This window comes from Haemaphysalis longicornis, unplaced genomic scaffold (assembly GCF_048455015.1).
Source record: "Haemaphysalis longicornis isolate Haplotype H1 unplaced genomic scaffold, Haemaphysalis longicornis Haplotype H1 scaffold_7, whole genome shotgun sequence".
In the NCBI taxonomy this organism is placed as follows: Eukaryota; Metazoa; Arthropoda; class Arachnida; order Ixodida; family Ixodidae; genus Haemaphysalis; species Haemaphysalis longicornis.
The window spans coordinates 187,951,333-187,978,184 of NW_027526422.1; the positions used below are offsets into that span (position 1 = coordinate 187,951,333).

Sequence of the window (26,852 nt, forward strand, 5' to 3'; positions counted from 1 at the left end):
TTCCTGCGATTCATTCTCAGGAGGCCCCGTCGAACTATTTCGACTCTCACCCACCCGGTTACTGGCGGTGGAACGATCCACACGGGTTTGTATGACACAAGAACGGTATTCTGGTGGTGATCGATTCAGGTCCCACACGGGGAACAATGTTTTCTTTAATCTCTTTCACTTCGAAAATTAAACGTATTTCAAGGCACTGCATGGCTGAATTCCAACCCCTTTGCCTTTCCTGGCGTTCTTGCCTGCCAGCTTTTATTTATCATTCAACCAGCCTCTAATTTCCCTGTCTGATTCGCTACACGTATTACTAGAACCTCCATTCTGGCAGCCTTGGTGCCATAGTTAGCGTAAGAGGCTACAACGCTGGTTAACCGCTACCCGGCATGTTGTATAAGCTCAAGTCACAGCCTCATCACGTCTGGCCACAAAAGTTTTCCTTCTAGGCTTTAAAGAATTTTCCCTTCACGCCTCGCGGTTGGAATGCATCTGGCTAGCAGCCCCAAGCGCAGGTACCAAACACCTTGATGTAAACAGTCAAAAAGGAAAAGGGGAGCAGAGGTGTATATTTGGCATGGTACTCGAACGGTATTCTGGATATCGTGGGTTCGGTTCCTCCTTTGTGAGCATGTTTCTCTCTGATTTGTTTCTTTCATTACAAAAATATTGTTCAGTTGACAAAAAAGTTGCTTAATTCTTTCCTACTTGTCTTGCTTGGCATTATTTACTAGTAGCATTTATTGCCATGTTCATTCAATGCATCCCTAATTTCTCACACTTAGTATATATATATATATATATATATATATATATATATATATATAATGCTTGGCAGTCAATAAAACCTCGGAAAGCAAAGGGGAGGTTGAGATGGGTCATAGAAAGAGATAAAAAATTTTTTGAGTCGACAAGAAAGTGGTGAAAAAATGCCCGCCGGGTGGGATCCGAAACCACGACCTCCAGAATACCGGTCTGGTGCCAACCATTATTTTCTGTCTTATTTCACGGAGTCCCTCATTTCCCATTGTCTGATTCGCTATATATATATATATATATATATATATATATATACCTACTACGCTACTACTATAACTACTACGCTACCACTATATATATACACTACGCTACCGGCGCGGCGGTTTCCCTCCCCCCCCCGGTTTCTGTGGTATTTATGTCAATTTAATTTTTTCCTGTGCTTGGAAATTGCCCCACCGGTAGCGTAGTGGTTATCGCACCAGACCGGTATTCTGGAGGTCGTGGGTTTTGATCCCACCTGGCGGGCATTTTTTCTCCGCTTTCTTTCTTTCTTTCAGAAGTCTTTATCTGTTTCAATGACCTACCAAAACCTCCCCTTTGCTTTCAGAGGTTTCTTAACTGCCAACCCTTATTTCTGTGTTATTTCTACGAGCCCCTCATGTCCTATTCTGATTCGCTACATGCATAGCGAGGGCCTCGGGTCTGGCAGTCTTGCTGCCATAGGAAGCTTAAGAGGGTTCAACGCTGGTTGACCACTCTCGACATGTCGTAGACATTCGAGTCAGGGCGCAGGGATTAAAAAGAAGGTCCCCTTCACCCCGAGAAGCCAGAGTGGCACTGGCTACCACACCAAGCACGGGAAAAAATTACATTGACATAAATACCCCAGAAAGCGGGGGGGGGGGATCGCCCCGCCGGTAGCGTAGTGGTTATCGCACCAGACCGGTATTCTGGAAGTCGTGGGTTCGGATCACACCTGGCGGGCATTTTTTATCCGCTTTCTTTCTTTCTTTCCAAGTTCTTTATCTGTTTCAATGACCTGCCACAACCTCCCCTTTGCTTTCCGAGGTTTTCTTGACTGCCAACCCTTAGTTTCTGTCTGATATATGCATATATATCTATATATATATATATATATATATATATATATATATATATATATATATATATATATATATATATATATATATATATATATATATATATTTATATATATATATATATATCAAAGTTGCAGTCCTTATTGCCAGTGCTGTTTGGCGGTTTAACAGTGTTTTATAGTGCCGAATCAGGTATGATTGCCTTTATTTATGCAGGAATAAATAATTGAAAATTCAAGTCGAGAAAAAATGCGCCGTTTTTTTCTGAAGCGGGAATCGAACCCACAACCTCCGCATAACGCGTGCGGTGCTCTACCATTGAGCTAGTTCCGCGGCGACTCCTCTCTCGACTATACCGCGGGGTTTTAGGTGCGAATGCACTTCTTAAGCGACCCTGAATCACGCGTCCACCGCCGTCCGTCCATCCGCACCACATACCCACTTAGGGCGATTGGCCAAGAAGAATTCTTTCGCATCACCCGTGCATTCCCACTTCCCCATCGACGACTGCTGCTTCGCCAGGAGCGGAAGTCGGGGCGAGTACTGCGGCGTCTACCTCGTCGGTCACGTCTACGCGAACCTCGTGTCGCACGCCGTGTCCACCTCGCCGGTCAGGGATGAGTCGCCGTACAGTGCCATCTACACCGACGCGTACTCGGGCGACGGAATCGTGGTCGCCACCCCCTACCTCGCGCCAAACATCTCGCGCGACGACGTCGCCGAATACGTGGACGCAGCGATGGAGAGTGTGGCCAGGCGCGTAAAGCCCTCGGACCCGGTCGTGGTTGTTGGGGACTTTAACGTGGACGTGCGAAAGGGCGGCGAGTGGTTGATGGAATACATGCTCGCCAACCACTCCATGACATGCCTACCGCTAGAGGCTCCCACCACCATCAACGGCAGCTACATCGACCTGGCCTTTGCGAGGAACTGTCTGATACGCGCGGTCTTGCAACAACTCTTAACCGTACATTTCAGTGACCACAAGGCGGTCATAATGACCGTCAAGTACAACGACAACACCAACAAGTGCTGAATAAAGAATACTGTCGTTTCACTTTACTTGCGTGTGTGTGTGATCTCCTCGAACATACACTTTAATTCACCAAGATTTCCAGAGAACGACTAACGGGGTGTGTGAATCCCCACTTGATCACGTGGGGGTGTTAAATGCAACTAACGGGCGAATGCCAACACAGTTCAACATAACTCACCCTCATAGCATCACCCGTGCATTCGCACTTCCCCATGCTCCCCTTCGGGGAAATGCGGGTGAATTTTTTGTATCAACGACTGCTCAGAGCCCGGTCAACTAGCGCCGCCCCTCGACCACCGCGGGAAGACGTACAACGTCTTTTCCCAGCGGCCGCACGTAAGACGTGGTCGGAAGTCGGGGATAGCCAAAGGCATTTCAGACTGCTGAAGCCAGAACCCTCGTAATGCATTTTGTAGAACAGAGACGTACGGGACGAGGGATTTCGTAAGGACACATATCAAAGTTGCAGTCCTTATTGCCAGTGCTGTTTGGCGTTTTAACAGTGTTTTATAGTGCCGAATGATTATGGTTGCCGTTTATTTTATTTTTTTATGCAGGAATAAATAATCAAAAATTCAAGTCGAGAAAAAATGCGCCGTTTTTTTTGGAAGCGTGAATCGAACCCATAACCTCCGCATAACGCGTGCGGTGCTCTACGATTGAGCTAGTTCCGCGTCCACTGCTCTCTCGACTATACTTCGGGGTTTTGTTTTTACGACTGCTCAGAGCCCGGTCAACTAGCACCGCCGCTCGACCACCGCGGGATGACGTAGAACGTCTTTTCCCAGCGGCCGCACGTAAGACGTGGTCGGAAGTCGGGGATAGCCAAAGGTATTTGGCTATCCCCAAAGGTATTTGGCATCTTGCATCTTGAGCAAGATGCTAGCAACAGCTTTAAGTAGACTAGAAAGTTTGGAAAAGAAAGTCGATAGGCAATGTACAACAACGGAGGCTATTGAAAAGTCAATGGAACTCTTAGCCTCTAAGTATGACGAACTTCTGGTGAAGAACGCCGAGCATGAAAAGCAAATTGACTCCTTAAACAAGGAATCAGCCGAACTTTCCAGAAAGCTTGCGGAAAAAGACGCGGAATTAACGCAGCTAAAGGCTACAGTCGATAATGTTGAGCAGTATTCCAGGCGAAAGAATGTTGAGATACACGGTGTAGCCCAGCTGCCAGAAGAGGATTTATATCAGGTTCTTGTAGATCTTAGCCGTAAGCTGGAAATAAAGGCACCCGAAAAGCAATCTGTCGAAGCGATACACAGGCTCAAGGCAAAGCAAGATAAGATTCCAGCTATCATTGTTCGCTTCAGAGACCGAGACGAACGCGACCTATGGTTATCTAAGAAAAAGACACTCAGGAACGAAAAAATCTTCATCAATGAAAACTTGACAATAGCGCAAAAACAGCTGTTCTGGCAATGCCGTCAAGTTGGCAAGCAAAAAATCTACAAGTTCGTGTGGATGACCAACGGCAAAATTTTCGCGCGGAAAATTGAGGGAGCGACTGGAATCAGAATCAACACTGAAAACGATCTTGCAAAACTTGTTTAATGACCTCTTTTGATTCATTTTGCGAATGGGAGGACTGTCTCCAATCAGTGATGGTTGAGGACTCCCTTCAACTAGACGTCGTCGTTTTGCACATTAACACCCGAAGCATTACTAAAAACTGGGATCAGTTATGCGCGCATCTGAATGAAAGAAAGATTGCTGTCGATGTAATTGTTTTAACTGAAGTGAACATTGATGCGCAACGACAGTTTTCTTTTTCACTTAATGGGTATTCCAGAGCGGCGCTGTGTCGTGAAAATCGAAAAGGTGGACGAATGTTCGTATTCGTAAAGGAAAACTGGCTGTTAGGTTCCACTGAGCTAAACTTTGAATATGCAGAGGCATTGCTGATTTCGATCAGTAAGAAAAACGTGACGTACACGATATGTGCAATTTACAGGCCACCTAACATGAATGTTAACTTGTTTTTAGTTGAAATGAAACAAATGCTAAACCGTCAGATGAATGAAAAGAACCTTATAATAATAGGAGACATTAACATTGATGTTATGCAAGAATCAAAAATTGCAGTAATGGACTACCTCAACTTATTATCGGAATTCGGGCTTTCAGTGGTCATCGGTGACTACACAAGGGAAGAATACTTAAGGGACCAAATCACCAGATCATGCATAGATCATATTATAACACGCAGAACGGAGCAAAGACATCAGTCTGGAGTGATTAGGCTAAAGTTGGCTGACCATTGCTTTATAGCAATAGCGATCTATTCTAAGGCAGCGAGTGAAAATGTTGAGCATTTTACAATGACAAAAATTTTAGACGATAAGAAAGTTGATGCCTACATAAGTGAGACTAATTGGAACACCTTGCTGGCTCTGGATCACGTAAGCTTGTACATTAGGGTAACTGAAATTTTTCGTGACATCTACGAGCGTTCCAGTAGGTGTGTAAAATTAAAACAAAGACAATTGAACAACCGATGGATCACAACTGAAATAATAGAACTTTGTCATTTGAAAGATAAAGCATGGCAAAGATGCCGGAAAGAACCGCAGGATACGCTAAAGAGGCAAGAGTTTCGGACTTTGCGGAATTTGGTAACAGCAAAAATACGCCTGGCTAAAAGCAAATATTTTTTGTCGCAATTTTCCCAACATAAGAAAAACAGTAAGAAAACGTGGCAGATGGCGAACGAATTAATGGGAAGAATTAAACAAGCGAGCGTAGATGACACAATCAGAAAGAACTTTCCGAAAGAAAACACGCGTGAGTTGTGCAATAAATTTAACGACACGTTTATACAAGCCGCTGAGGCATTGATGGAAAAGGGGGGCGACGATGGAACGCGCACGGAAGAGTACAAGCCACTACGCGCGTGCGCTAGCACAGCTTATCTGCCGATGATTACCGAAGCAGAGCTTTGAAACATCATCCGCGGAATGAAACCGTTTAAACAGCCCGGATTTGACAACATTAGACTAAGAGACTTGTTGTGTCACTACAGCAGATTAAAACATGTGCTTTTAAAGATTCTTAATGGAATATTTGAAACTGGAAACATACCCAAAGAAATGAAAGTTTCCATTGTGAGGCCGATTTACAAGCACGGAAAAAAAGGCGAGCTCGGTAACTACAGACCGATTGCAATATTATCAGTGTTGTCTCATGTAGTGGAGAAGCATATAGCGTCTGTAATGCAATCCTTTTGCGAAAAGTACAACTTAAATAACCCTGCACAGTTTGGTTTCACAAAACACAGAAACAGTATTTTACTCTTAGAAGAATTTTCGGACCTCGTTAACGCCTGTATTGAAAATAACGAAGCCATTTTAGTGTTATTTTTAGACCTATCGAAAGCATTCGATACAGTAAACCATAAATTGATGTTACAAAAACTTAGCTCTTTGGGGTTTCGTGGGCAATTTCTTAAGTTCTTTACGAGTTATTTCTCACAACGATTTTAATGCGTAAAACTCCATGGGAAATACAGCGAACTTAAGGAAATACAATGTGGAGTGCCTCAGGGCAGCACGCTAGGGCCCATACTCTTCAATATATACGTTACCGATCTTAGCTTACTTCCACTGAAGTCGAACGTGTTCCAGTATGCAGATGACACTGCTCTGGCTCTGAAAATCACCGACTCCTCTTGCGGAACAGACACTTTTCAAAATGACATTCACAAAGTCATGGATTGGTTCAAACAAAATTCAATTTTTGTAAATGTACAGAAAACAAAATTGGTATGCTTCAGGAACCCACACAAAGCTGTTTGTCTCGATAGGCCTGTATATTTGCATACGTCACAGTGCAGCTCTTCTAAATGTAGGCCCCTTGAATTAGAACCCGAAGTAAAATATTTAGGCCTTTTCTTTGACCAACACTTCACGTGGAATAAACATGTGCTGTTTGTATGCAAGAAATTAAGGGGTGTAGCAGCTATGATTCACAACTTAAGAGGGAAGGCCCCATTGAAATTAAGACAAACCATATATAAATCACTGGCGGAAGGAATTTTGAATTATGGAATTACCCTGTATGGTTCCTGCTCAGATCATAAACAACAATGTATAAACCGAGTAATTAACAGAATAGGAAACAGTATTGCCTATGGAACAAAGTTACAAGATGCAAAAATAGAGGACAAGTATTCTTATTTAGATATACTTCAGGTGCACCAGCCTTTTTCGGTGTGAGGTACTAACTCGATATTACTTCGGCAACCAGTTCAAAGTTCCGGTTAGGAAAAGTAGAACGCTAAGAAAAACAGAAAGGTTCGTGAAGCCACTAGTGTTGACAAACTATGGGAAAAAAATGCGGAAACATTACGTGCCAGAATTTTTCAATGCTCTCCGAAACGATTTGTATAATTTAAAAACACAGAGGAAAATGTTTAAGAAAATTCGCCAATATTGTGTCTCGGGAAACTCATAGGGGTGAAGAGTGGAATACATTTGTGCTGTCCACAAGTACGTTTTTGCTGTTTTTATTGTGTTTCAATGCATAATTCTGCTATGTGATTTTTGACTGAGAAGTATTTGTGATGTTCAAATTTGAGAGTGTGCTTATTCTCTTTTGTGTATGTTTACACCAACTGCCTGGAAAGACAACAAGCATTCGGTGCTTAGGCAGACCAGAGAAAAAAAACTGTGTAAAACAAAAGAGAATAAAGCTGAATGAATGAATGAATGAATGAATTTCAGACTGCTGAAGCCAGAACCCTCGTAATGCATTTTGTAGAAAAAAACGTACGGGACGAGGGATTCTGTAAGGATACATATCAAAGTTGCAGTCCTTATTGCCAGTGCTGTTTGGCGTTTTAACAGTGTTTTATAGTGCCGAATGAGCTATGATTGCCTTTTTTTATGCAGGAATAAATATTTGAAAATTCAAGTCGTGAAACAATGTGCCGTTTTTTCCGGAAGCGGAAATCGAACCCACAACCTCCGCAGAACGCGTGCGGTGCTCTACGATTGAGTCGAGAGAGGCGTCGCCGCGGAACTAGCTCAACTAGCTCTCGTAAGGCAATCATACCTCATTCGGCACTATAAAACACTGTTTAAACGCCAAACAGCACAGGCAATAAGGACTGCAACTTTGATATGTGTCCTTACGGAATCCCTCGTCCCGTACGTCTCGGCTCTACAAAATGCATTACGAGGGTTCTGGCTTCAGCAGTCTGAAACGCCTTTGGCTATCCCCGACTTCCGACCACGTCTTACGTGCGGCCGCTGGGAAAAGACGCTCTACGTCTTCCCGCGGTGGTCGAGGGGCGGGGCTAGTTGACCGGGCTCTGAGCAGTCGTAAATACAAAACCCCGCAGTATAGTCGCGAGAGGAGTGGCCGCGGAACTACCTCAATGGTAGAGCATCGAACGCGTTATGCGGAGGTTGTGGGTTCGATTCCCGCTTCCGGAAAAAACGGCGCATCTTTTCTCGACTTGAATTTTCCATTATTTATTCCTGCATAAAAAAAAGGCAATTATACCTCATTCGGCACTATAAAACACTGTTAAAACGCCATACAACACTGGCAATAAGGACTGCAACTTTGATATGTGTCCTTACGGAATCCCTCGTCCCGTACGTCTCTTTTCTACAAAATGCATTACGAGGGTTCTGGCTTCAGCAGTCTGAAATGCCTTTTGGCTATCCCCGACTTCCGACCACGTCGTACGTGCGGCCGCTGGGAAAAGACGCTCTACGTCTTCCCGCGGTGGTCGAGGGGCGGCGCTAGTTGACCGGGATCTGAGCAGTCGTAAATACAAAACCCCGCAGTATAGTCGAGAGAGGAGTCACCGCGGAACTAGCTCAATGGTAGAGCACCGCACGCTTTATGCGGAGGTGGTGGGTTCTATTCCCGCTTCCGGAAAAAAAGGCGCATCTTTTCTCGACTTGAATTTTCAATTATTTATTCCTGCATAAAAAAAAGGCAATCATACCTCATTCGGCACTATAAAACACTGTTAAAACGCCAAACAGCTCTGGCAATAAGGACTACAACTTTGATATGTGTCCTTACGGAATCCCTCGTCCCGTACGTCTCTGTTCTACAAAATGCATTACGAGGGTTCTGGCTTCAGCAGTCTAAAATGCCTTTGGCTATCCCCTACTTCCGACCACGTCTTACGTGCGGCCGCTGGGAAAAGACGTTCTACGTCTTCCCGCGGTGGTCGAGGGGCGGCGCTAGTTGACCGGGCTCTGAGCAGTCGTAAATACAAAACCCCGCAGTATAGTCGCGAGAGGAGTGGCCGCGGAACTACCTCAATGGTAGAGCACCGCACGCGTTATGCGGAGGTTGTGGGTTCGATTCCCGCTTCCGGAAAAAACGGCGCATCTTTTCTCGACTTGAATTTTCCATTATTTATTCCTGCATAAAAAAAAGGCAATTATACCTCATTCGGCACTATAAAACACTGTTAAAACGCCAAACAACACTGGCAATAAGGACTGCAACTTTGATATGTGTCCTTACGGAATCCCTCGTCCCGTACGTCTCTGTTCTACAAAATGCATTACGAGGGTTCTGGCTTCAGCAGTCTGAAATGCCTTTGGCTATCCGCGACTTCCGACCACGTCTTACGTGCGGCCGCTGGGAAAAGACGCTCTACGTCTTCCCGCGGTGGTCGAGGGGGGGGCGCTAGTTGACCGGGCTCTGAGCAGTCGTAAATACAAAACCCCGCAGTATAGTCGAGAGAGGAGTCACCGCGGAACTACCTCAATGGTAGAGCACCGCACGTGTTATGCGGAGGTTGTGGGTTCGATTCCTGCTTCCGAAAAAAACGGCGCATCTTTTCTCGACTTGAATTTTCCATTATTTATTCCTGCATAAAAAAAGGAAATTATACCTCATTCGGCACTATAAAACACTGTTAAAACGCCAAACAGCACGGGCAATAAGGACTGCAACTTTGATATGTGTCCTTACGGAATCCCTCGTCCCGTACGTCTCTGTTCTACAAAATGCATTACGAGGATTCGGGCTTCAGCAGTCTGAAATGCCTTTGGCTATCCCCGATTTCCGACCACGTCTTACGTGCGGCCGCTGGGCAAAGACGTTCTATGTCTTCCCGCGGTGGTCGAGGGGCGGCGCTAGTTGACAGGGCTCTGAGCAGTCGTAAATACAAAACCCCGCAGTATAGTCGTGAGAGGAGTCACCGCGGAACTACCTCAATGGTAGAGCACCGCACGTGTTATGCGGATGTTGTGGGTTCGATTCCTGCTTCCGAAAAAAACGGCGCATCTTTTCTCGACTTGAATTTTCCATATTTATTCCTGCATAAAAAAAGGCAATTATACCTCATTCGGCACTATAAAACACTGTTAAAACGCCAAACAGCACGGGCAATAAGGACTGCAACTTTGATATGTGTCCTTACGGAATCCCTCGTCCCGTACGTCTCTGTTCTACAAAATGCATTACGAGGATTCGGGCTTGAGCAGTCTGAAATGCCTTTGGCTATCCCCGATTTCCGACCACGTCTTACGTGCGGCCGCTGGGCAAAGACGTTCTATGTCTTCCCGCGGTGGTCGAGGGGCGGCGCTAGTTGACAGGGCTCTGAGCAGTCGTAAATACAAAACCCCCGCAGTATAGTCGTGAGAGGAGTCACCGCGGAACAAGCTGACTGGTAGAGCACCGCACGCGTTATGCGGAGGTTGTGGGTTCGATTCCCGCTTCCGGAAAAAACGGCGAATTTTTTCTGGACATGAATTTTCAATTATTTATTTCTGCATAAAAAAAGGCAATCAAACCTCATTCGTCACTATAAAACACTGTTAAAACGCCAAACAGCACTGGCAATGAGGACTGCAACTTTGATACGTGTCCTTACGGAATCCCTCGTACCGTACGTCTCTGTTCTACAAAATGCATTACGAGGGTTCTGGCTTCAGCAGTCTAAAATGCCTTTGGCTATCCCCTACTTCCGACCACGTCTTACGTGCGGCCGCTGGGAAAAGACGTTCTACGTCTTCCCGCGGTGGTCGAGGGGCAGCGCTATTTGACCGCGCTCTGAGCAGTCGTAAATACAAAACCCCACGGTATAGTCGAGAGAGGAGTCGCCGCGGAACTAGCTCACTGGTAGAGCACCGCACGCGTTATGCGGAGGTTTTGGGTTCGTTTCCCGCTTCCGGAAAAAACGGCGCATTTTTTCTCGACTTGAATTTTTAATTATTTATTCCTGCATAAAAAAAGGCAATCATACCTCATTCGGCACTATAAAACACTGTTAAAACGCCAAACAGCACTGGCAATAAGGACTGCAACTTTGATATGTGTCCTTACAAAATCCCTCGTCCCGCACGTGTCCGTTCTACAAACTATATACATACAAATATATATATATAAATATATATATATATATATAAATATATATATATATATATATATAAATATATATATAAATATATATATATATATATATATATAGTATAAGTAAAGAGTCGGATACACAGCAAGAACAATAACAAACAATGTTTACTTACGTAGCGGCAATGGGACTTGCCTTCATCAGAGTAAAGTTACATGATTATGGTGTCGCAAACATTGAACACATTTCTTATATAGGTTTGCATAAAACTGTAAGAAGGAATGGAAAATGTTTCGCAAATGGAGAGTGTGCATACAGTCAGGCTACGCCTACGTTACAACATCAACCAACCAAAAAAAAAAAAAAAAAAAAAAAAGGGGGGGGGGGAGCAAGAGAGAGAAAAAGGGGTCGTGTTAACAATGCAGCGTTCAAGGTTGCACCATGACGGGTCAACGTATGCCGCGCGGGTTGCAAGTTCAGACAATGGGGGAAAATGGTCAACCGCGGTTTGTAAAGAAAGGGAAGAGTATACAGCAAGGTATTCAGAGGCTGGGGAGACTGGTTCTAGGGAAAGCGAAGATGGGTGTGCCCCCCGCGGATGAAGAGAATAGATAGGGTGCACAACAGAGCATTTCACAGAAGCTAGCAATCGAACAGGAAATAGGTAGGGTCACAAAAGGTTAAACATGAATAGATCACAAAGAGTTAAACATTCTTAAGTGGTGGTGGGAACGAGGCCTCCTTCTCCCGGACAAATGGCATTGTTGAGCCGCATTAAGCTAACAAAGCTGCTGTATTAGGAGAGTTTCTGCGAATTCTGATGTCAAACTCGAGGGTAGGAATAATGAACATAGTTATAAAAATTATGAAGCCGCTAAGTTTATTCGAGGGATAAGCACGTTAATTTTCCGTAACTTTCATTAATTCCAAGTGTGGCTGACCCAAACTTATAAATGAGATAAGATTCCCGAACCTCGCGGTCGTGGGGCGTTTTGAAGGCGGATTCTAAAATCGTTGCTTTAAGATGATCAAATGCATGCCCGGGACTGTTCACATGTCTTGACAGGGGCAAATAAGGGCAGCTTTTTGCATGAGAGCGGTGATTATTGAACCGTATTCGGAAGGGCGTTTCAGTTTGGCCGATATATTGTTGCCTACAAACAGTGCACTCTAGAAGATATACGACATTAGCGGAGTCACAGTTAAAGTTACCTTTTATATTTACGTAGTAGTCTGAAGCCGTGCTGGTGGCGCGCTGTGTAGTGGTCATGTGTGGGCATACTTTACATCGGGGTTTATTGCAGGGCATGCAGCCAGTAGTTGCCGGTCGGTTGATACGAGAGTTAGTAAGAAAGTCCCCTAAATTCTTATTACGCCGGTAGACAACGCGTGGTGGTTCGGGGAATATGCTTTTTAAGCGGTCACTTTGCATTAGGATATTGTGATGTTTTTTTAGCACGGTTGACACTCTTGGAGCGGAGGATGAGTGGGTTAAAACTAAGTTAGTTTGCGGGTTCCCGTTCGGGGCTTCTTTCTTACAGATTTCGTTACGGTCTAATTGGTTGGCTCGCACAATAGCGTCGTCGATAACTTTTTCCGGGTATTTTTTATTCAGGAGGGAGGTCTTGAGTTCTCGACAGTTTGAGTCAAAGTCGGCTTGGTTTGAGCAAATTCTCCTAAATCGGTGGGCTTGGCTGTAAGGTATTGCTGTCTTGCAGTGTCTGACATGGCTACTTCGGAAGTGCAAATACTGCCGCGTGTCTGTCGGTTTTCTATACAGTTTAGTTTGAAGCCGACCTTGGAAGGTGGTAACGGTGACGTCCAGAAAGTTTACACTGTGTTCCGAATAGGAATGAGCAAGGGAAATACTAGGATGGGCTAGATTAAATGCCTCAATGAAGGTGAGGAGTTCCGCCTCACCGTGTTGCCAGATCATGAATATGTCATCAATATACCTTTTATAGTACATTGGCTTTAAATTTTGGGTGTCAAGAAAGTTTGATTCGAGGTGAGCCATAAAGATATTAGCGTAGTTAGGTCCGATTCGAGTTCCCATTGACGTTCCGCTGACTTGCACGTAATGAACTCCGTTGAACTCAAAATTGTTAAGTTCAAGAATAAGCCTAAGGAATGTTTGGAGAGCAGAAGAATCGATAGGTTTGTCGCACGATGACTGCTCATACGCAAGGGATACAGCGGCGATGCCATCTTCATGGGGGATGTTAGTATACAGTGACGCAACATCAAGGGTGACTAGAAGGCAGTTATCAGGAATTTCAATTTTTGAGATGTCTGAGAGAAAGTCATTGGTATCCTAAATGAAGGAGGGAAAGCTGGGCGGAATGTCGCAAATGAGATTATCCACATAGCGCGAGAGGTTTTCGGTAACAGTGCCAATGCCAGAAACAATGGGGCGCCCTGGGTTGTTCACCTTGTGAATCTTTGGGAGAAGATAGAATTTACCGGCTACTGGGCTTAAGGGGATCAGGGAACGAGCCGTGGTTTCATTTATTGTTTTATTTTTAACAAGCTCAGCAAGTTTATCTTTGACAATTTGCTTATAATCTTGAGTGGGATCATTGGGTAGTGCTTTATAGAACGTCGATACTGATAGTTGCTTATTGGCCTCGTTAACATAGTCGGTTTTGTCAAGGATTACGATTGCGCCTCCCTTGTCGGCAGGTTTAATAATTATGTCGGGACAGCTTGCGAGTTCCTCTAGGGCTTTCCCGAACAAAAGCCCGAAAGTTTAACCGAGATAAGATTTCTAACACTGGCCACATGCGTAAGAACCTAACAAGCTCCGGCACTAGTAACTGCCCCAACTCTGACAATACGGCCGATAATGTCACTACGACTGTAATAAATGCTTCGACTACTGCACCCCAAACAGTTCAGCTAAACCACTGTACTAATATTTTTCCCTCGCCTGCCGTCACAAAAGAAAACCTTACCGGGAATGTAATGAACCTTTCAAGCATAACCCTCTCCCCAGCTCAGATGTACGTCTTGTCAAAGGGCCTAAACTTTTGCCCGGCTACTGGTGGTTTTGATGAATTTCAACTTTTTAAGGACTTAGATAACTTCGCCAGAAACATGAGGCTACGAGAATACTTCTACGATCACCCCGCGACGGAAGAAGCCCGCAGAACCCTACCTAGCTATAAGCACTGGACCCCTCCCACACAGCGTGATAGTTGCCTCGACATGTACATCAAAGCTGTCCAACGCGATGTGCGAAAAGCATACCAAACACAAAATTCTTTCCGCCACAACATGACTACCAACGAAAAGAAAGCCCTAGAGGAACTCGCAAGCTGTCCCGACATAATTATTAAACCTGCCGACAAGGGAGGCGCAATCGTAATCCTTGACAAAACCGACTATGTTAACGAGGCCAATAAGCAACTATCAGTATCGACGTTCTATAAAGCACTACCCAATGATCCCACTCAAGATTATAAGCAAATTGTCAAAGATAAACTTGCTGAGCTTGTTAAAAATAAAACAATAAATGAAACCACGGCTCGTTCCCTGATCCCCTTAAGCCCAGTAGCCGGTAAATTCTATCTTCTCCCAAAGATTCACAAGGTGAACAACCCAGGGCGCCCCATTGTTTCTGGCATTGGCACTGTTACCGAAAACCTCTCGCGCTATGTGGATAATCTCATTTGCGACATTCCGCCCAGCTTTCCCTCCTTCATTAAGGATACCAATGACTTTCTCTCAGACATCTCAAAAATTGAAATTCCTGATAACTGCCTTCTAGTCACCCTTGATGTTGCGTCACTGTATACTAACATCCCCCATGAAGATGGCATCGCCGCTGTATCCCTTGCGTATGAGCAGTCATCGTGCGACAAACCTATCGATTCTTCTGCTCTCCAAACATTCCTTAGGCTTATTCTTGAACTTAACAATTTTGAGTTCAACGGAGTTCATTACGTGCAAGTCAGCGGAACGTCAATGGGAACTCGAATCGGACCTAACTACGCTAATATCTTTATGGCTCACCTCGAATCAAACTTTCTTGACACCCAAAATTTAAAGCCAATGTACTATAAAAGGTATATTGATGACATATTCATGATCTGGCAACACGGTGAGGCGGAACTCCTCACCTTCATTGAGGCATTTAATCTAGCCCATCCTAGTATTTCCCTTGCTCATTCCTATTCGGACCACAGTGTAAACTTTCTGGACGTCACCGTTACCACCTTCCAAGGTCGGCTTCAAACTAAACTGTATAGAAAACCGACAGACACGCGGCAGTATTTGCACTTCCGAAGTAGCCATGTCAGACACTGCAAGACAGCAATACCTTACAGCCAAGCCCACCGATTTAGGAGAATTTGCTCAAACCAAGCCGACTTTGACTCAAACTGTCGAGAACTCAAGACCTCCCTCCTGAATAAAAAATACCCGGAAAAAGTTATCGACGACGCTATTGTGCGAGCCAACCAATTAGACCGTAACGAAATCTGTAAGAAAGAAGCCCCGAACGGGAACCCGCAAACTAACTTAGTTTTAACCCACTCATCCTCCGCTCCAAGAGTGTCAACCGTGCTAAAAAAACATCACAATATCCTAATGCAAAGTGACCGCTTAAAAAGCATATTCCCCGAACCACCACGCGTTGTCTACCGGCGTAATAAGAATTTAGGGGACTTTCTTACTAACTCTCGTATCAACCGACCGGCAACTACTGGCTGCATGCCCTGCAATAAACCCCGATGTAAAGTATGCCCACACATGACCACTACACAGCGCGCCACCAGCACGGCTTCAGACTACTACGTAAATATAAAAGGTAACTTTAACTGTGACTCCGCTAATGTCGTATATCTTCTAGAGTGCACTGTTTGTAGGCAACAATATATCGGCCAAACTGAAACGCCCTTCCGAATACGGTTCAATAATCACCGCTCTCATGCAAAAAGCTGCCCTTATTTGCCCCTGTCAAGACATGTGAACAGTCCCGGGCATGCATTTGATCATCTTAAAGCAACGATTTTAGAATCCGCCTTCAAAACGCCCCACGACCGCGAGGTTCGGGAATCTTATCTCATTTATAAGTTTGGGTCAGCCACACTTGGAATTAATGAAAGTTACGGAAAATTAACGTGCTTATCCCTCGAATAAACTTAGCGGCTTCATAATTTTTATAACTATGTTCATTATTCCTACCCTCGAGTTTGTCATCAGAATTCGCAGAAACTCTCCTAATACAGCAGCTTTGTTAGCTTAATGCGGCTCAACAATGCCATTTGTCCGGGAGAAGGAGGCCTCGTTCCCACCACCACTTAAGAATGTTTAACTCTTTGTGATCTATTCATGTTTAACCTTTTGTGACCCTACCTATTTCCTGTTCGATTGCTAGCTTCTGTGAAATGCTCTGTTGTGCACCCTATCTATTCTCTTCATCCGCGGGGGGCACACCCATCTTCGCTTTCCCTAGAACCAGTCTCCCCAGCCTCTGAATACCTTGCTGTATACTCTTCCCTTTCTTTACAAACCGCGGTTGACCATTTTCCCCCATTGTCTGAACTTGCAACCCGCGCGGCATACGTTGACCCGTCATGGTGCAACCTTGAACGCTGCATTGTTAACACGACCCCTTTTTCTCTCTCTTGCTCCCCCCCCCCCTTTTTTTTTTTTGGTTGGTTGATGTTGTAACGTAGGCGTAGCCTGACTGTATGCACACTCTCCATTTGCGAAACATTTTCCATTCCTTCTTACAGTTTTATGCAAACCTATATAAGAAATGTGTTCAATGTTTGCGACACCATAATCATGTAACTTTACTCTGATGAAGGCAAGTCCCATTGCCGCTACGTAAGTAAACATTGTTTGTTATTGTTCTTGCTGTGTATCCGACTCTTTACTTATACTATTTCTGCGCGCTTTGTGAGTTTATCTTTCTCTAGATTTATATATATATATATATATATATATATATATATATATTGCATATGGACGCGATTGATGTGATTGTCACAAGCATTCATGCAAGGACAATTCTCTGTTGGCGATATTCGGCTTGGTGCACGCCCGACGACGAGAGGCAGAAGCATCGCTTCTGCCTCCTTGAAGCATCGCTTGACGGCGCTTCTCGGCAAGGAAAGCGGTATTGGCGCTTGGTCGAGGGATTGTGATGAAGCGTTCGCAAATTTACGGCGACTCCTTACTTCCCCGCCTATTCTGCGACACTTTTACGCGACCGCGCCCACAGAAATCCACACGGATGCCAGCGGCGCCGGAATCAGTGCAGTGCTTGCTGAACAAAAGCTGGTTTTGACGATTATATCGTCGCTTATGCCAGTCGTACGCTCACAAAAGCTGAGTTAAATTATTCGGTCACGGAAAAGGAGTGCTTGGTCATTGTATGGGCGCTTGCAAAGTTTCGGCCATATTTGTACAGTCGTCCTTTTGACGTTGTGACGGACCACCACGCATTGTGTTGGCTGTCGTCGCTCAAAGACCCGTCTGGCCGCCTTGGTCGCTGGGCTCTGCGACTTCAACAGCATGACATCCGTGCGCTGTACCGTTCCGGCCGGAAGCATTCAGACGCTGACGCTCCGTCCCGCTCCCCCCATACGGCGGAAGACTCGTGTACCGTTTCTGTTGATGCCTGCCTGTCGTCCCTCGACATCACGGACATGCCAACCGAGCAGCGCAAGGACCTCTGCATTGCTTCGCTTATTGACTTCCTCTCTGGCGTGCCCTCTGCTCATGAATCGCGTGCGCTGCGCCGACAAGCTGCGCACTTTGCAGTCCGCGACGAAATGCTGTTCAGGCGCAGCTACCAATCAGGAGGGCGCAAACGGTTGCTGGTGATACCTCGCCATTTGCGCACGGGGATATGCGCATCCTTCCACGCTGACCCCAGCTGCGCTCACGCCGGTGTGTTAAAAACGTATGAGCGGCTTCGCCTACGGTATTACTGGCGGGGAATGTACACGTTCGTCCGCAAGTACATCCGGTCATGCATCAACTGTCAGCGGCGTAAATGCCCTCCTACTCTCGCGGCGGGCCCGCTGCAGTCATTGCCGTGCCCAGAAAGACCATTCGAATGCATTGAGACAGACCTTTACGGTCCCCTACCGTGCACAGCTGCTGGCAACCGTTGGGTCATTGTGGCAGTGGATAACCTTACGCGCTATGCAGAAACCGCTGCTCTAGCAACTGCCACGGCAGGTGACGTCGCGTACCTCCTGTTACGCCGCTTCATACTTCGCCGTGGTGCCCCTCGAGAGCTGCTCAGTGACCGAGGTTTCGTCTTCCTGTCGGAAGTCATCGAAGCCCTCCTGCTGGAATGTCGAATTGTTCACCGAACTACGTTGTCTTACCACCCGCAGACGAATGGTCTCACAGAACGATTTAACCGCACCTTGAGTGATATGCTTTCGATGTACGTGGCGTCGGACCATTCTGACTGGGACGTGATACTTCCCTTTGTCACGTACGCCTACAACACGGCCACGCAGACGACGACGGGATTCTCACCTTTTTTCCTGCTCTACGGACGGGAGCCAACATGCACTCTTCACACAATTTTGCCGTATCGCCCAGATCAGACCGAGTTCGCACCCATTTCGGAAATAGTCAAGCATGCCGAAGAGTGCCGTCAGCTCGCCCGCTCGCTGACATCTGAACACCAGCAACACCAGAAGCATAATCTCGACGCTTCCACCATGGCTCCCACCTATAGGCCTGATTCACTTGTCTGGCTTTGGGTACCATGCCATACACCCGGTCTCTCACCGAAGCTTGTTGTAAAATATCATGGACCCTACAGAGTCATCAAGCAAACTTCACCAGTGAATTACCTCATCGAACCGGTTGCGCCTGCACCCGACCGTCAACACCGTGGACGCGAAATAGTTCACGCCAACCGGCTGAAAGAATATTACGATCTTCTGGTCTCCTCGTCACCTTGAGTCGCCAGGATGGCTCCTTTTCCACCGGGGGCGAATATTGTAGCGTTTATTATGGACGCGATTGCTGTGATTGTCACAGGCATTCATGCAAGGACAATTCCCCGCTGGGGATATTGGGCTTCGTGCACGCCCGACGACGAGGAGGCAGAAGCATCGCTGGGGCACGCGCCGATCGAGTATCGCGTCGGACATAGCTTGCTAAGCACGAAGAACCTCGGCTTCTCCGCAGCCCTAACTGCTCGTTAGTGGTCCAATAAACCATGCTTCAATATTTATATATCTATATTTATATAGTATAAATAAAGAGTCGGATACACAGCAAGAACAATAACAAACAAGGTTTACTTGCGTAGCGGCAACAGGACTTGCCTTCATCTGAGTACAGTTACATGATTTTGCTGTCGCAAACATTTGGAACACATTTCTTATATAGCTTTGCAGAAAACTGTGAGAAAGATCGGAAAATGTTTTGGCAATGGAGAGTATGCATACAGACGGGTTACGCCTATGTTACAACAACAACAAATAAAAAAAGGGGGGGAGAGCGAGAGAGGGAAAGGGGTCGTGTTAACAAAGCAACGTTCAAGGTTGCACCATGATGGGTCAACGTATGCCGCGTGGGCTGCAAGTTCAGACAATGGGGGAAACTGGACAACCGAGGTTTCAAAAGAAAGGGAAGAGTATACAGTAAGGTATTCAGTGGCTGGGGAGACTGGTTGGGGCGGAAGCGAAGATGGGTGTGTCCCCCGCTGATGAAGAGAATAGATACGGGGCACAAAAGAACATTTCACAGAAGCTAGCAACTGAACAGGAAACAGGTAGGGTCACAAAGGGTTAAACATGAATAAGTCACAAAAGGTTAAACATTCGTAAGTGGTAGTGGGAACGAGGCCTCCTTCCCCAGGACAAATTGCGTTGTTTAGCCGCATTAGGCTAATAAAGCTGCAGTATTAAGAGAGTTTCTGCGAATTCTGATGGCAAACTCAAGGGTAGGATTATTGAACATAGTTATAAAAATTACGAAGCCGCCAATTTTCGTCGAGTGATAAGCACGTTAGTTTTCTGTAACTTTCCTTAATCCTAAGTGTGGCTGACCCAAACTTGTAAATGAGATTAGATTCCAGAACCTTGCAGTCGTGGTGCGTTTTGAAGGCGGATTCTAAAATCGTTGCTTTTACATGTTCAAATGCATTCCCGGGACTGTTCACATGTCTTGACAGGGGCAAATGAGGGCAGCTTTTTGCATGAGAGTGGTGCTTATTGACCCGTATTCGGAAAGGCGTTTCAGTTTGTCTGATATATTGTTGCCCACAAACAGTGCAATCTAGAAGATATACGACATTAGCGGAGTCACAGTTAAAGTTACCGTTTATATTTACGTAGTAGTCTGAAGCCGTGATGGTGGCGCGCTGTGTAGTGGTCATGTGTGGGGATACTTTACATCGGGGTTTATTACAGGGCATGCAGCCAGTAGTTGCTGGTTGGTTGATACGAGAGTTAGTAAGAAAGTCACCAAAATTCTTATTACGCCGGAAGACAACGCGTGATGGTTTGGGGAATATGCTTTTTAAACGGTAACGTTGCATTAGGATATTGTGATTTTTTGAGTATGGTTGACACTCTTGGAGCGGAGGATGAGTGGGTGAAAACTAAATAAGTTTGCGAGTTCTTGTTCGGGGCTTTTTTCGGCCGAGGGACCGGCCTTCGTCAGCATAACACTTTGTCAGAATATATATATATATATATATATATATATATATATATATATATATATATATATATATATATATATTGTAACGAGGAAGACTTGCCACCATCGACGTAACGATATCAGCGCAGCTACACAGCCGTGAAGTTGGAATAACAAACAGCGGAGCGTATTACCTCATGCTACCTGCATCATCATCATGGCAAGACTCAAGATCATTATCACCAGTCTGTTGTCTCGAGATCTGAGCGCGCACGGCAGAACCCCTTCGGACTCAGCTGAGCCTCTCTGCGTTTTAACGCCTTGCTGTCGTCCTGCCAATAAACCTCCCCATACAGTCTACCCCGCACCTCCACCAAAATTATGGGGAGGTTTATGGGGAGGCAGGACGACAGCAAGGCGTTGAAACGCAGAGAGGCTCAGCTGAGTCCGAAGGGGTTCTGCCGTGCGCGCTCAGATCTCGAGACAACAGACTGGTGATAATGATCTTGAGTCTTGCCATGATGATGATGCAGGTAGCATGAGGTAATACGCTCCGCTGGTTGTTATTCCAACTTCACGGCTGGGTAGCTGCGCTGATATCGTTACGTCGATGGTGGCAAGTCTTCCTCGTTACAATATATATATATATATATATATTGATATATATGTATATATATATATATATATATATATATATATATATATATATATATATATATATATATATATATATATATATATATATATATATATATATATATATATATATAAATATTTATACCAGGTGGTAGCCAGTGCCACTCTATGAGTAGACCTTCTAGCCAGTGTCTACCACCCCCAAGCACAGGAACACAGATACCTTAACATAAATACCCGAGAAAGTGGAGGGGATAATCACTTCGCCTATTGCGTAGTGGTTATCGCACCAGACCAGTATTCTGGAGGTCGTGGGTTCTGATCCCCCCTGGCGGGCGTTTTTTTCTCCAGTTTCTTCCTTTCTTTCCAACTGCCTTATCTGTTTCTATGACCTACCACAACCCCCCCCTTTGGTTTGCGAGGTTTTCTTGACTGCCAACTCTTATTTGTGTCTTATTTCCAACGAGCCCCTCATTTCCTATTCTGACTTCGCTACATGCATAGCGAGGGCCTCTATTCTGGCAGTCTTGGTGCCATAGGAAGCTTAAGAGGGTTCAACGCTGGTCGACCACTCCTGACATGTGGTAGACACTGGAGTCACGGCCCGGGGGTAAAAAGAAGGTTCTCTTCTCCCCGAGTAGTCCGAGTGGCACTGGGTACCACCCCCAAGCACAGGAACAAAAATACCTTAAAATAAAAACTCAGGAAACTGGAGACGAATGATCGCCCCGACGGCAGCGTAGTGGTTATCGAACCAGACCGGTATTCTGGAGGTCGTGGATTTGGATCTCACCTGGCGGGCATTTTCTCTCCACTTTCTTTCTTTCCAAATTCTTTATCTGTTTCTTGGACCTACCACAGCCCCCCCTTTGGTTTCCGAGGTTTTCTTCTTGACTGCCAACTCTTCTTTCTATATATATATATATATATATATTTATATATATATATATAGATATATCTATATATATATCTATATATATATATATATATATACAGAAAGATAGTTCGGCAGTCTACAACGCCAAAGGCGGCATAGGGGTGTGGTTAGGCTCTTTTTCTTACTACGGTTATCGAAGTCCACATTTTTTTAAATACACGGAAGAAAGAAAGAAAAACACGCGCCCAGATTGGGGACCGAACCCACGCCTTTTGATTAGATCTCGAATGCCTTACCAATTAGTTGCCTTACCAATAACATCTCGAATGCCTTACCACCCTCAAGTGTCAGGTACACTTCTAGTAAATATAAATAGACCAGAAAGTGAAGAAGAACACAGTCGCCCAGATAGCCGAATTGGTAAAGCATTCGAGATGAAATCGAAAGGCGTGGGTTCGGTCCCCACTCTGGGCGCGTGTTTTCTTTCTTTCTTTCTTCTGTATATGTAAACAAAATGTTAACATCGATCGTTTAAATGGAATTGCCGCTTAAACTGAACAGCTGCCTGGAATTTGGTTGGTTTTGCATTCAGATAACGTAAAAAAGCTCTCGGTAATCGGAACTAAAATTTCCGCATCACCGTGTAAACGGGACCAGAAATGGAACTTCTTGTGAAATCCACTTGCATGAGAATCAGCTTTTTACTGTTCCGGCTATTTCCTTCTTGTTTTATTTCTTCCTCCATGCTTTTATATCCTTGTTGACCTCGTAAGGCTCGTCTCGTAAGTGGTTAGCCGTGTTAGCGCAATGAATGCAACATCGCAGTTCTTGTTCCCGTCGTTCAGTCTCGATTCTAGACGCCGAGGTTACAGGGCTCACCTCCTGTCGCCTCGTTCGTGCAATCGTTGTTCTATTCTTCCTTCATTACCACGTTGCCGTTTTCTAAAATCGCTGGCTCGTAAGCACTCGCGAAGTTGAGGCCTCCAGCCTCTGTGAAGATGCAGTTGCAAGGACCCAAACAAAAATAATTTACGCATTTTGTAGTGCACAGTGACTCACTGTTGCAAATAAACTTTGTGAATGCTGTGCCTCCGCTTCTTGTAGTTTTCTTGCTTTCTGAAAACTTTCAGCTACAATCACTTTCTAGTGGTTAGAGTTCCATGAAATGCCCTTAGAAGTGTGTACGCACCTAAATTTGCACCTTAGAACATCTCTCCCAGTAAACGGAAATAATTTTGCCCGCCCCTTGAAGTTCCGTTTATCGAGAGTCATATATATATATATATATATATATATATATATATATATATATATATATATATATATTTATATATATATATATATATATATATATATATCTATATATATATATATATATATATATGCACGCATAAGAGGAAGTTTTATTTTATACGTATTTCAACCGGAATCACCTACTCAGTTTCCCTATAACCAAATGCATTCGGTTCAACCGCAGGAACAACCGCAGGACTGCTTCGTGCGCACTGTCTTCGCGTCGCCGTAAGGTACGCTTTAACGAGGTTTGCCTTTATATATCTATACCTATGAAGTAAAGTGCCTGACTGACTGACTGACTAACTGACTGACTGACTGACTCATCAAAGCCTAGCGAAAACTGCTACAGCTAGAGACCTGCAATTGCGCGAGTACATTTGTGACATGGCCTACAGGCTCACTAAGGAAGGACTTATTAAAGTTATACTCCCAACTGAGGGAAGGGGGAAAATAGTGTTTTCTTAAAGGGACACTGAAGTGAATTTGTCAAGCTCTCGTTTTTGCTTGCACTGCGTAGACTGGCTCAAATTAGCACACTTTTCATCGTTTATTCGGTTGACAAATTGGTAATTATTTTACAAAACGCGAAAGAATAAAAACTACCATGCGCGGTTTGCGGCGGCCGCACAAACTAAAGCTGTGACGTTAGGAGGAGCGGGCACCGTGATTGGACGATGCCCAAGGTGAGCAACCAAACAAGTTTCGGTTTCGGTTTCGGTTCTGTAAAACACAACCGGTGGCGTTGTTGGATGGGCATTCTCAATGACTCAGTAATCATCGTACCGCGCTTCTGCCATGTTGTCAGCTGTAAAAATGCATAAATATAAGCCTCCTAGGACGGCTTGGAATCGTAGCATTCACTAGCCGAAACCTACGCAGTGCATGAACGCCCTCCGCGTACCCGTAGACGCCCAAATGTCATGCGCTTTTCCCCCATAATTGGAGCTTGCCTCCCTCATGCCTGTATCGTAAAAAGCGTGTTCGCACCAGGCCAAGGGTCTGTTCATTCTGGCCTGTGCCCACTGCCTGCAAGCAGTCGGTGCTTATGGCAACAGCACGCCAAGGAGAACTCGCTAGCGCGCCATGCATGTGCCAGCTAGCGCGTTTTGTGAACTAGTTCGTGTAGCCATGAACGTTGCGGCCCAAAAAAAGGTCAACTCAATATAGAAAACATCGGCGGAAAACAAAAAACTTAAAAAAAAGCACGTACCCGCGGGGATTCGAACTCATGACTTGCAAAACATTTGCGGTGACATACCCAGCGCCCCAGACTACTGAGCCACGGAGCGGGACGCGAATGCTAATATAGGGTATATATTGTACAACCGGTTTACACTTTTATTTATTTTTGGCATTTCAAGCAGCTTAGGTGACTATTTGTTGTACTGCGATCGTGCAGTAAGCGTCGCCCGAGTTTCCACAGTTAGTCACGTCTAGCAATTGCATTTCGTAGACGGAAAAGCGTTCGCAGATGCGTAGTCGTGCTGCTGACCGCTGTGCGTGTTCGCCCAGCGCAAAAAAGTGCTTCCCGCGCCCTAGTTTTACGCTGTACGGTAAAAATATCAGTTGATTTTATTTCCTTAGTACCTATATTGACTTCGCTGACTCTTTTTCCGCCTTCAAGAGGCCTTATATTTTCCTACTGGCGTACCAGTCAGCGAAGCGTCGCATGTGCGCTTGTGCAGCACTTGTGTGCAGCGAACTTGACTTGGAGCTAGATACAGTGTACAAACAAACCAAATAAAGAAAGGCACATTCTTCTATTCACAAACGTGTCCTGGCTTCGTTTCAACTAAGCGAACGAATTGCGACCAAGCAATTTCTTTTAACTTCCTTGATTGCGACGACCTGCCGGCGGCCGGCGGACGAAACGCTGGGCCGACTGACTCTGTCGGCCGGGGAGCCGTGCAGTAGCCCAGCCGTGGCGCAGCCAATTGCCAGCTCATCCCCTCCTGACGTCACATGAAAACGCCACAGAAAATGGGCGAGCGTAAAGAGAGGAGGACAGCATTTTAGAATTAGTTTTTCTACTAAATAAAATCGCGTAAACGCGCCTAGAGTGGTGGAAACATGGCCTGGGGACTCCGGATTACAATTTGCGCTAGTAATCCCGCAATGTTTACATATCACTTCAGTGTCCCTTTAAATTCGGGATTATCCCCTTCAGCCGTTCACATTTTTCAGAGCTTTTTGTTGATACATGAAGCACTTTAGAATATCTAAAATGTAATTTTTCGATTTCGGCCGCAACCTACACTATCAAGGTAATTCCGCATTCCGGAAAGAAATTGGTGTTCCTAAAGAATCTGAAATAAATCTTGTACCGATTCTTTTATCGAACTTAGTGTTGCTAGCATAAGTTACCTATAAAATTGCAGAGAACCATTTTTAAGGATTCGCTCTGCGACGCCGCTAAAAGGACCTCATTATTTTCTACGTATGTCAAGGCTGACAAGCCGAAAATGCCTCATTGGTGATTTCCACGACTAAGCCAAACTGCTCTTTTAAACGGCTACAGATTTTATGGGCATAATATGATTACGGTATTGGGAGCCAATAATGCTGAACACTTTATAAATTCCACCATGGGTGAGTGAAAAGCGGTAAAATTGTTTTTCAGATATTTTTTTATCGCACGCCATTTCAGATATTGAACTGGTTTTTGTTGAGATAGGTAACTTACTCAGATATCTAAACACTGTTCTACAAAATTTTTCTATGACACCCACACAATATATGCAAGCAAGAGTTCGATAAAACGCTGTAGTTTTACACATTCCTCAATACCCCCACAGCCAGTTTATATTTTCCACTCGTTTTTCTTTGCAAATGCTGCCGATCCGATTGCCAAAAAATAAATTTCAGATTTTGTGCTAACATGAACATAGAAAGGCAAGCGAGTTCTTTTTTAGTTACAGCGCTCTGCACGTGCAATTCAGTTGCATTTTCCCATGTTCGCATAGCCCTCGCCATCTGTTGGCACTTTCTGCAACCACGCGCTTCCGGTAAGAGCTGTTGTAAATTGTATTTGAACATCGCGCTGGACTGTCACGTGGTTGGACTGAGCCGCGCAAGGAAGACGACGACGAAGAGGATCTGTACGTGCAGCACGCAGCGCGTGCTGTGCCTTTTGACTTTGTCTTCAAAAAAGAACACGACGACGCTTGCTGGAATGGATGCCGGGTTTTGCGTCTC

General features: G+C 45.1%; 1 non-coding gene across 1 annotated transcript; it reads left to right on the forward strand.

Annotated features, from left to right (window-relative positions):
- Positions 1–22,763: 22,763 nt before the first annotated feature.
- On the forward strand, positions 22,764–22,835 carry Trnas-uga (transfer RNA serine (anticodon UGA)). The gene has a single exon. It is a non-coding gene; the product is annotated as a tRNA-Ser (tRNA).
- Positions 22,836–26,852: the final 4,017 nt, after the last annotated feature.